The sequence below is a fragment of the Triticum dicoccoides genome, chromosome 6B (assembly GCF_002162155.2).
Source record: "Triticum dicoccoides isolate Atlit2015 ecotype Zavitan chromosome 6B, WEW_v2.0, whole genome shotgun sequence".
Taxonomy (NCBI): Eukaryota; Viridiplantae; Streptophyta; class Magnoliopsida; order Poales; family Poaceae; genus Triticum; species Triticum dicoccoides.
In genome coordinates this window covers 261,428,964-261,440,898 of record NC_041391.1, presented here as the reverse complement: position 1 = coordinate 261,440,898, position 11,935 = coordinate 261,428,964, and positions in this window count along the sequence as shown.

Below are 11,935 nucleotides of genomic sequence, written 5' to 3'. Positions count from 1 at the left end.
GGTCCGGAGGTGAAGTTTTATATATGGGAAGTTGTCATACGGACACCGGAAAGTTTCGGGGGCTTATCGGTATTGTACCGGGGCCACCGGGAGGGGCCACCCCTCCCGGAGGGCCACATGGGCCGCAAAGGGGAGGGAGCCAGCCCCTGGAGGGCTGGGCGCCCCCCCCCCCCCCCCTTGGGCCCATGCGCCTAGGGTTGGGGGGGAAACCCTAAGGGGGGCCCCCCTTGCTTGGGGGACAAGTCCCCCCTCCCTGGCCGCCGCCCCCCTCTAGATCCCATGTAGAGGGGTCGGCCCCCCTTGCCCTTTCCCCTATAAATAGAGGGGTGAGGGGAGGGCTGCTATACACATCCCAAGGCGCAGCCCCTCCCCTCCCCAACACCTCTCCTCCTCCTTTACGCGCTTGGCGAAGCCCTGTCGGAGTACTACTGCACCAATACCACCACGCCGTCGTGCTGCCGTTGGAGCAATCTTCCTCAGCCTCTCCTTCCTCCTTGCTGGATCAAGACGGAGGAGACGTCGTCCGTCCCGTACGTGTGTTGAAAGCGGAGGTGTTGTCCGTTCAGCACTTGGACATCAGTGATCCGAATCACGACGAGTACGACTCCATCATCACCCTTCCCGTGAACGCTTCCGCACCCGATCTACAAGTGGTATGTAGATGCAAACTCACTCCCTTGACTCGTTGCTTAGATAAACTCATAGATGGATCTTGGTGAAACCGTAGGAAAAAATTTAATTTTCTGCAACGTTCCCCAACAGTGGTATCAGAGCTAGGTCTATGCGTAGTTCTCTATTGCACGAGTAGAACACAATTTTGTTGTGGGCGTGGATCTTGTCAACTTGCTTGCCACTACTAGTCTTTTCTTGCTTCAGCGGTATTGTGGGATGAAGCGGCCCGGACCAACCTTACACATACGCTTACATGAGACCGGTTCCACCGACAGACATGCACTAGTTGCATAAGGTGGCTGGCGGGTGTCTGTCTCTCCCACTTTAGTTGGAGCGGATTCGATGAAAAGGGTCCTTATGAAGGGTAAATAGAAGTTGACAAAATCACGTTGTGGTTATTCGTAGGTAAGAAAACGTTCTTGCTAGAACCCAATTGCAGCCACGTAAAAGATGCAACAACAATTAGAGGACGTCTAACTTGTTTTTGCAGCAATTGTCATGTGATGTGATATGGCCAGAAGTTGAGATGAATGATGAATGATATATTGTGATGTATGAGATCATGTTCTTGTAATAGGAATCACGACTTGCATGTCGATGAGTATGACAACCGGCAGGAGCCATAGGAGTTGTCTTTATTTTTGTATGACCTGCGTGTCATTGAAGAACGCCATGTAAATTACTTTACTTTATTGCTAAACGCGTTAGCCATAGAAGTAGAAGTAGTCGTTGGCGTGACAACTTCATGAAGACACGATGATGGAGATCATGATGATGGAGATCATGGTGTCATGCCGGTGACAAGATGATCATGGAGCCCCGAAGATGGAGATCGATGGAGTTATATGATATTGGCCATATCATGTCACTACTATATAATTGCATGTGATGTTTATTATGTCTATGCATCTTGTTTACTTAGAACGACGGTAGTAAATAAGATGATCCCTTACAACAATTTCAAGAAGTGTTCTCCCCTAACTGTGCACCGTTGCTAGAGTTCGTCGTTTCGAAGCACCACGTGATGATCGGGTGTGATAGATCTTTACGTTCACATACAACGGGTGTAAGACAGTTTTACACATGCAAAACACTTAGGGTTAACTTGACGAGCCTAGCATGTACAGACATGGCCTCGGAACACGGAGACCGAAAGGTCGAACACGAGTCGTATGGAAGATACGATCAACATGAAGATGTTCACCGGTGATGACTAGTCCGTCTCACGTGATGATCGGACACGGCCTAGTCGACTCGGATCGTCTAACACTTAGATGACTAGAGGGATGTCTAATCTGAGTGGGAGTTCATTGAATAATTTGATTAGATGAACTTAATTATCATGAACTTAGTCTAAAACCTTTGCAAATATGTCTTGTAGATCAAATGGCCAACGCTCATGTCAACATGAACTTCAACGCGTTCCTAGAGAAAACCAAGCTGAAAGATGATGGTAGCAACTATACGGACTGGGTCCGGAACCTGAGGATCATCCTCATAGCTGCCAGGAAACAATATGTCCTAGAAGGACCGCTAGGTGACGCTCCCGTCCCAGAGAACCAAGACGTTATGAACGCTTGGCAGTCTCGTGCTGATGATTACTCCCTTGTTCAGTGCGGCATGCTTTACAGCTTAGAACCGGGGCTCCAAAAGCGTTTTGAGCATCACGGAGCATATGAGATGTTCGAAGAGCTGAAACTAGTTTTCCAAGCTCATGCCCGGGTCGAGAGATATGATGTCTCCGACAAGTTCTATAGTTGTAAGATGGAGGAAAACAGTTCTGTCAGTGAGCACATACTCAAGATGTCTGGGTTGCACAACCGCCTGACTCAGCTGAACATTAACCTCCCTGATGAGGCGGTCATTGACAGAATCCTCCAATCGCTCCCACCAAGCTACAAGAGCTTTGTGATGAACTACAATATGCAGGGGATGGTGAAGACCATTCCTGAAGTATTTTCAATGCTGAAGTCAGCAGAGGATGAGATCAAGAAAGAACATCAAGTGTTGATGGTCAATAAGACCACTAAGTTCAAGAAGGGCAAGGGCAAGAAGAACTTCAAGAAGGACGGCAAGGATGTTGCCGCCCCGGTAAGCCAGTTACCGGGAAGAAGTCAAAGAATGGACCCAAGCCTGAGACTGAGTGCTTTTATTGCAAGGGGAAGGGTCACTGGAAGCGGAACTGCCCCAAATACTTAGCAGATAAGAAGGCCGGCAACACCAAAGGTATATTTGATATACATGTAATTGATGTGTACCTTACCAGTACTCGTAGTAACTCCTGGGTATTTGATACCGGTGTCGTTACTCATATTTGTAACTCACAGCAGGAGCTGCGGAATAAACGGAGACTGGCGAAGGACGAGGTGATGATGCGTGTCGGGAATGGTTCCAGGGTCGATGTGATCGCCGTCGGCACGCTACCTCTACATTTACCTACGGGATTAGTTTTGAACATTAATAATTGTTATTTGGTGCCAAGTTTGAGCATGAACATTGTATCGGGATCTCGTTTGATGCGAGATGGCTACTCATTTAAATCAAAGAATAATGGTTGTTCTATTTATATGAGAGATATGTTTTATGGTCATGCTCCGATGGTCAATGGTTTATTCTTAATGAATCTCGAGCGTAGTATTACACATATTCATAGTGTGAATGCCAAAAGATGTAAAGTTGATAACGATAGTCCCACATACTTGTGGCACTGCCGCCTTGGTCACATTGGTGTCAAGCGCATGAAGAAGCTCCATGCTGATGGACTTTTAGAGTCTCTCGATTATGAATCATTTGACACATGCGAACCATGCCTCATGGGCAAAATGACCAAGACTCCGTTCTCCGGAACAATGGAGCGAGCAACCAACTTGTTGGAAATCATACATACCGATGTGTGCGGTCCAATGAGCGTTGAGGCTCGCGGAGGATATCATTATGTTCTCACTCTCACTGATGACTTGAGTAGATATGGGTATGTCTACTTGATGAAACACAAGTCTGAGACCTTTGAAAAGTTCAAGGAATTTCAGAATGAGGTAGAGAATCAACGTGACCGGAAGATAAAGTTCCTACGATCAGATCGTGGAGGAGAATACTTAAGTCACGAATTTGGTACACACTTAAGGAAATGTGGAATCGTTTCACAACTCACGCCACCTGGAACACCTCAGCGTAAAGGTGTGTTCGAACGTCGTAATCGCACTCTATTAGATATGGTGCGGTCTATGATGTCTCTTACCGATTTACCGCTATCATTTTGGGGATACGCTGTAGAGACAGCTACATTCACTTTAAATAGGGCACCGTCTAAATCCGTTGAGACGACACCGTATGAATTATGGTTTGGGAAGAAACCTAAGCTGTCGTTTCTAAAAGTTTGGGGATGCGATGCTTATGTCAAGAAACTTCAACCTGAAAAGCTCAAACCCAAGTCGGAAAAGTGCGTCTTAATAGGATACCCTAAGGAAACCGTTGGGTACAGCTTCTACTTAAGATCCGAGGGCAAGATCTTTGTTGCCAAGAACGGATGCTTTCTGGAAAAAGAGTTTCTCTCGAAAGAAGTAAGTGGGAGGAAAGTAGAACTCGATGAAGTACTACCTCTCGAACGGGAAAGTGGTGCAGCACAGGAAAATGTTCCTGTGATGCCTACACCAACTGAAGAGGAAAATAATGATGATGATCAAGGTACTTCGGATCAAGTTGCTACTGAACTTCGTAGGTCCACAAGGACACGTTCCGCACCAGAGTGGTATGGCAACCCTGTCCTGGAAATCATGTTGTTAGACAACGGTGAACCTTCGAACTATGAAGAAGCGATGGCGGGCCCAGATTCCAACAAATGGCTTGAAGCCATGAAATCCGAGATAGAATCCATGTATGAAAACAAAGTATGGACTTTGACAGACTTGCCCGATGATCGGCGAGCGATAGAAAATAAGGAGATTTTTAAGAAGAAGACGGACGCGGAAGGAAATGTTACCATCTATAAAGCTCGACTTGTCGCTAAGGGTTATCGACAAGTTCAAGGGATTGACTACGACGAGACATTCTCTCCCGTAGCGAAGCTGAAGTCCGTCCGAATCATGTTAGCAATTGCCGCATACTATGATTATGAGATATGGCAGATGGACGTCAAAACGGCATTCTTTAACGGACATCTTAAGGAAGAGCTGTATATGATGCAGCCGGAAGGTTTTGTCGATCCTAAGAACGCTAACAAAGTGTGCAAGCTCCAGCGATCCATTTATGGGCTGGTGCAAGCATCTCGGAGTTGGAACATTCGCTTTGATGAGATGATCAAAGCGTTTGGGTTTATGCAGACTTATGGAGAAGCCTGCGTTTACAAGAAAGTGAGTGGGAGCTCTGTAGCATTTCTCATATTATATGTAGATGACATACTCTTGATGGGAAATGATATAGAACTACTGGACAGCATTAAGGCCTACTTGAATAAGTGTTTTTCAATGAAGGACCTTGGAGAAGCTGCTTATATATTAGGCATCAAGATCTATAGATATAGATCGAGACGCCCCATAGGTCTTTCACAAAGCACATACCTTGATAAGATTTTGAAGAAGTTCAAAATGGATCAGTCCAAGAAGGGGTTCTTGCCTATGTTGCAAGGTGTGAGATTGAGCTCGGCTCAGTCACCGACCACGGCAAAAGATAAAGAAGAGATGAGTGTCATCCCCTATGCTTCAGCCATAGGATCTATTATGTATGCCATGCTGTGTACCAGACCCGATGTAAACCTTGCCGTAAGTTTGGTAGCAAGGTACCAAAGTAATCCCGGCAAGGAACACTGGACAGCGGTCAAGAATATCCTGAAGTACCTGAAAAGGACAAAGGACATGTTTCTCGTTTATGGAGGTGACGAAGAGCTCGTCGTAAAGGGTTACGTCGATGCTAGCTTTGACACAGATCTGGATGACTCTAAGTCACAAATCGGATACGTGTATATGTTGAATGGTGGAGCAGTAAGCTGGTGCAGCTGCAAGCAGAGCGTCGTGGCGGGATCTACATGTGAAGCGGAATACATGGCAGCCTCGAAGGCAGCGCATGAAGCAATTTGGGTGAAGGAGTTCATCACCGACCTAGGAGTCATACCCAATGCATCGGGGCCGATCAAACTCTTCTGTGACAACACTAGAGCTATTGCCCTTGCCAAGGAGCCCAGGTTTCACAAGAAGACCAGGCACATCAAGCGTCGTTTCAACTCCATCCGTGAAAATGTTCAAGATGGAGACATAGATATTTGCAAAGTACATACGGATCTGAATGTCGCAGATCCGTTGACTAAACCTCTCTCGCGAGCAAAACATGATCAACACCAGAACTCTATGGGTGTTCGATTCATCACAATGTAACTAGATTAGTGACTCTAGTGCAAGTGGGAGACTGTTGGAAATATGCCCTAGAGGCAATAATAAAATTATTATTATATTTCATTGTTCATGATAATTGTCTTTTATTCATGCTATAACTGTATTATCCGGAAATCGTAATACATGTGTGAATACATAGACCACAATATGTCCCTAGTGAGCCTCTAGTTGACTAGCTCGTTGTGATCAACAGATAGTCATGATTTCCTGGCTATGGACATTGGATGTCGTTGATAACGGGATCACATCATTAGGAGAATGATGTGATGGACAAGACCCAATCATAAGCATAGCACAAGATCGTGTAGTTCGTTTGCTAGAGCTTTTCCAATGTCAAGTATCTCTTCCTTAGACCATGAGATCGTGTAACTCCCGGATACCGTAGGAGTGCTTTGGGTGTATCAAACGTCACAACGTAACTGGGTGACTATAAAGGTGCACTACAGGTATCTCTGAAAGTGTCTGTTGGGTTGACACGGATCGAGACTGGGATTTGTCACTCCGTATGACGGAGAGGTATCTCTGGGCCCACTTGGTAATGCATCATCATATTGAGCTCAAAGTGACCAAGTGGTTGGTCACGGGATCATGCATTATGGTACGAGTAAAGTGACTTGCCGGTAACGAGACTGAAGAAGGTATTGGGATACCAACGATCGAGTCTCGGGCAAGTAACGTACCGATTGACAAAGGGAATTGTATACGGGGTTTGATCGAATCCTCGACATCATGGTTCAACCGATGAAATCATCGTGGAACATGTGGGAGCCAACATGGGTATCCAGATCCCGCTATTGGTTATTGACCGGAGAGTCGTCTCGGTCATGTCTGCATGTCTCCCGAACCCGTAGGGTCTACACACTTAAGGTTCGGTGACGCTAGGGTTGTTAGGAGGACTTGTATGTGATTACCAAATGTTGTTCGTAGTCCCGGATGAGATCCCGGACGTCACGAGGAGTTTCGGAATGGTCCGGAGGTGAAGTTTTATATATGGGAAGTTGTCATACGGACACCGGAAAGTTTCGGGGGCTTATCGGTATTGTACCAGGGCCACCGGGAGGGGCCACCCCTCTCGGAGGGCCACATGGGCCGCAAAGGGGAGGGAGCCAGCCCCTGGAGGGCTGGGCGCCCCCCCCCCCACCTTGGGCCCATGCGCCTAGGGTTGGGGGGGAAACCCTAAGGGGGGCGCCCCCCTTGCTTGGGGGGCAAGTCCCCCCTCCCTGGCCGCCGCCCCCCCTCTAGATCCCATCTAGAGGGGTCGGCCCCCCTTGCCCTTTCCCCTATAAATAGAGGGGTGAGGGGAGGGCTGCTGTACACATCCCAAGGCGCAGCCCCTCCCCTCCCCAACACCTCTCCTCCTCCGTTACGCGCTTGGCGAAGCCCTGTCGGAGTACTACTGCACCAACACCACCACGCCGTCGTGCTGCCGTTGGAGCAATCTTCCTCAACCTCTCCTTCCTCCTTGCTGGATCAAGATGGAGGAGAAGTCGTCCATCCCGTATGTGTGTTGAACGCGGAGGTGCTGTCCGTTCAGCACTTGGACATCGGTGATCCGAATCACGACGAGTACGACTCCATCATCACCCTTCCCGTGAACGCTTCCGCACCCGATCTACAAGTGGTATGTAGATGCAAACTCACTCCCTTGACTCGTTGCTTAGATGAACTCATAGATGGATCTTGGTGAAACCGTAGGAAAATTTTTAATTTTCCGCAACGTTCCCCAACAGCCTCTAGATAGGTTTATACACCTGCACACTCGTGCTTCCACCATCGCATACATGTCTCTCTCCCGCTCCTTGTATCTATGTAGATTTTTCTTCCCTTCTTGAGACACGCCCTCTCGATCGTGCACACACACACTATCGCCTCATTTTAAGCTGATACCTATCGCACACACACTCCTTGTGTTTTTGTCACACATGCACTCCATCCTCCTCCACCCTCCCTCTCTCTCACACACACATGGGCTTTTTGAAACAACTAGCAAGATGCCCATGTGTTGCACGGAACATCAAGATGCATTTGTATGAGTAGTTTATCTTGTGGGGGAAAAGCATGAACGAGGGAATGCCTTATTTGCAAATATGGAGAGGGGTGTGGGTATCTTTTTGCAAAATTGCCATAGTTTCCTTCCTATCCGTCAGATATAGATCGGACGACCTATATTGCAGGATGGCAGGCACACGATCATCTCCGACAATGATTTTTATAAGAGTAGGGATAAAAAATAGAGTTGGTGATGATGGTGGGCCTGCCATCCTGCAATGTAGGTCATCCGATTTATATCTGACGGATAGGAAGGAAAATATGGCAATTTACCCGCACTCTTCACCACATTTGCAGATAAGGCCTTCCCTCGTTCATCCTTTTCTCCCACAAGATCTTGATGTTCCGTGCAACGCACGGGAATCTTGCTAGTAAGAGTAGAAATTAGACATATACCACTTCTCGGATCTTGAAACCGACAACATTCCTCCCTTATCTCATCAAAACCACCAAAGGAATATATTTTGAGTGAAACATAACATATTTTTAGTGATATACGTATTTCAAAACTAGACTTTTTTCTATCAAATCAGTGAATATGTATTAATCTACTTTGATCGTGTGGCAACGCATTGGCACATTGCTAGTAGTTATTATAATTTTTTGGACACTAGACAAACGGTGGAGTACATATACGAAGAGAAGAGGCGCATGCACACAGTCGGCCTCTCGCTGTCTCGCACACATGAGTGTTATGTAAAGGCGACGTTAACAAATAAACCCTAAAACCCTAGGTGCACGATTGCTGCATTCGCGGGTACCGGTTACGTGGTGGAGCACCTTTGTAGGAATAGTCGGCTCACGTGATAATTTGATCCGTAGGAGTTGATGGTCGGGACCACAGGTGAACGACTTGGAGCGCGGTGGCTCGCTAGTTGCCACAGATCGAGTAGCCATGTTTAAAATATCGGAAGGGGAAACCCTTCTTTGATTAAAATAAACTACTACCTCCATTCTGGTTTACTAGTCCCCATCGTACTTTGGGTCAAAGTTTGTCCACAAATTTTACTTGTAAAATGTGAATGGAAAACGAGATTTTGTTATACCCAAACAAAAAAGGACTAGAGGGAGTGATTGCTCTGACATGGACGCGACATATCATAGCACAGGCATTGAACCGGCGCGCCGGCCAAGAGGGCTGCACTCACTGTAGGCCTGGCTGAGCACGCCTCCTCGCCGCGTGCAACCAGCTTAAGACTGCCCCGCCTGCCTTCATTGAATCCGCATATGTGTCGGCAACACGTCCTTCCGCGAGCCGGCAGGCATTTTAGAACACAAAAAATGACTAAAATATAATTAATTTACGCATGGTCTTGACTTGTTGTGCTCGCACTCGTAGCAGGAACTAGTAGAGATTTTTTTTATTTATAACTCTCCTCACATTTTTTTGGCTTTGAAGTGAATCATGGTTGTGGACATTATGTATGAATGTGCCGATATCTGTGAACATGAGTTTGATGTGGAAGTTGAACTTGGAATGTCGGGCTTGCGCGTGAACTATACCATGTCCAATGCTTCGTCTGTTTTTGTTTGGAAAGTAATTGTTGTTATTACATGACCCAAAAAAACATTTTGTGCCACATCAGTAGATGCACGGACATCACAACAGGCATGCTGACTGGATAAACATTTGAACCTAGCTATTATGAAGGAAATTTTGTATTGACAACAGTTTTAGATAGCAGGAGACGCCTAGCCTACTCTGCCTCTGCTAGCTTATTTCTGGCTTCTTCCATCTCTTCTTTGGCTTGGGTGAAGAGAGCATCTGATTGCTCTTTTCGCTTCTTCAGGAACTCAGCTACATTCTCAAGGGCTGTTGCATGCTTTCTTTCAGCCTTTACTAATGCCACGAGGACACGAACAGCTGACGACTCCACCTGGCTTGTGTGTAATCCAGCATCATCTGGGAATTTGCACCTCGTGTCTAATCCAGCATCATTAGGGAATTGGCACCTTGTGTGTAATCCAGCCTCATTTTGGAAACATGATCTCGAGGTTGACCATACTTCCCTCCTCGCATGAACTGCATCCTGACATGAAGTTACCTCTTTTTTAGATCAATACTCAGAGCAACCTAGATCCATTTAGTAGAAGCCAGATAAACAGAACTGAGAGAAGTGAATTTAAAAGGAAAAAATATATAAAAACAGACTACAAGGTGAGAACACCCACTTCCTACATCAAGCTAAAAACGAAAGCATTAGGACGATTAAGACTTCTTATTACACATCGAAGAACACCACGCTTAAGAGAAACAGAAACTACAACATATACACATTGAAGAACACGAGGCTAAACGAAAGTAATTGAAAGGGTGTTACTTACCAAAGCTCGTTTTACATGTTCGGTACAGCTCCTCTTTACCTTGCCACACTCCTTGAAGATGTCCCGAATATCCCATGTTTGGTTTTCATTGCTCCTCTGCATGTTCGCACTCGTGGTTTTAAAATCTCAACATGGCAAGAAAAATATACTACTAGTAATAGTCGTGCATCTTGTGGGCAACATTAAAGCACTCGTCCACCATGTTTGAGCATCTCCAGCAGAATCGCAACGCGCGGCGCTTTAAAAAAGCGTTTATAGTGCTGAGATCGAGAAGTAGATACTAGAGAGTAGAGGATAGTTCTCAGCATAATAGATAAAAAAGATAAGTCAACTACTCCTCGTCATCGAACTCCTCCTTGGTGATGTCCTCCTCCGACGTCTGACTGTAGGCGTGAAGATACCGATCGTCATCGGATTCCCAGGGAGACGCTACTCCTAGCCTCATGTTGAATTGAGTGTCCGCTTTTCGCCTACGCTTGTCCTCGCGATAGGCGGCTCGCTCCGCCCTCCTCTTATCCCTCTCCTCCCTCCTTTGCGCGTAGAACTCGCGCTCGTTGATGATGTCCTGCGAGAAGTGTTGGCGCCACAGCTCCATGGCTTCCTCGTCCATCTCGGCGATGCCGAGATGGTGCGCCCGCCTCCGCTTGTCGCGACGATCCTCGTCGGTGCTAACCCACGGCAGAGGCGCGAGCTCCTGCGCTCGCTCCTGCATCGGCACGTTGGGGAAGTTCAATGTTCTATGAGGCCACCGGAGGCGCCACGCCGCCGCATCGTACGCGCGGGCGGCCTCGTTGGCGGTGTCAAAATTGTCGAGGCCGAGGCGCATCCCACGAAACCGGATCTCGGCGGAGAAGCCGCTGGAGAGGCGCGCGCGAACGCCGCGGTATCCCCAAGTTTCCCGGCGATGCGGCGGCATGGTGGCGTGGCGGCGGCGAGGCGAAAAAGAGCGAGGAGGGAGCGGTTGCGAGGCACAGAGCGGGGAGAGAGCGGAGGCAAGGCACAGAGCGGTGGGAGGGTGTTGGATTTTATAAAGCGCGCCAGACGTCGCGCGCCAAAACTAGCGCATGCCCGGCCGCTTTTTCCCCCATGCGCGCAATCCTTTCCCTACGTCTCTGCTATCTCTACTCTCTTCTCTACTGTTATATTTATTTTATATTTAATATTTAATATTTATCTCTACTTCCTTTACTGTCTACTTTTTTTCTCTATACTTTTTTTTCTTGCAATATAGGCCGTCCGATTTATATCTGACAGATAGGATGGAAACAAATGGAAATTTTGCACAAAGATACCCATACCCTCTCCAGATTTGCAAATAAGGCCTTCCCTCGTTCATCCTTTTCTCCCACAAAATAAACTACTCATACAAATGCATCTTGATGCGTGCAACGCATGGGCATCTTGCTAGTTCTAAAAATATTTCCATCATTTGCCACACTACTGGTTGCAGATGAAAAAACTACCCAAGCACAGCGCGATACAGGAGCGACGCACAATTACAAGCT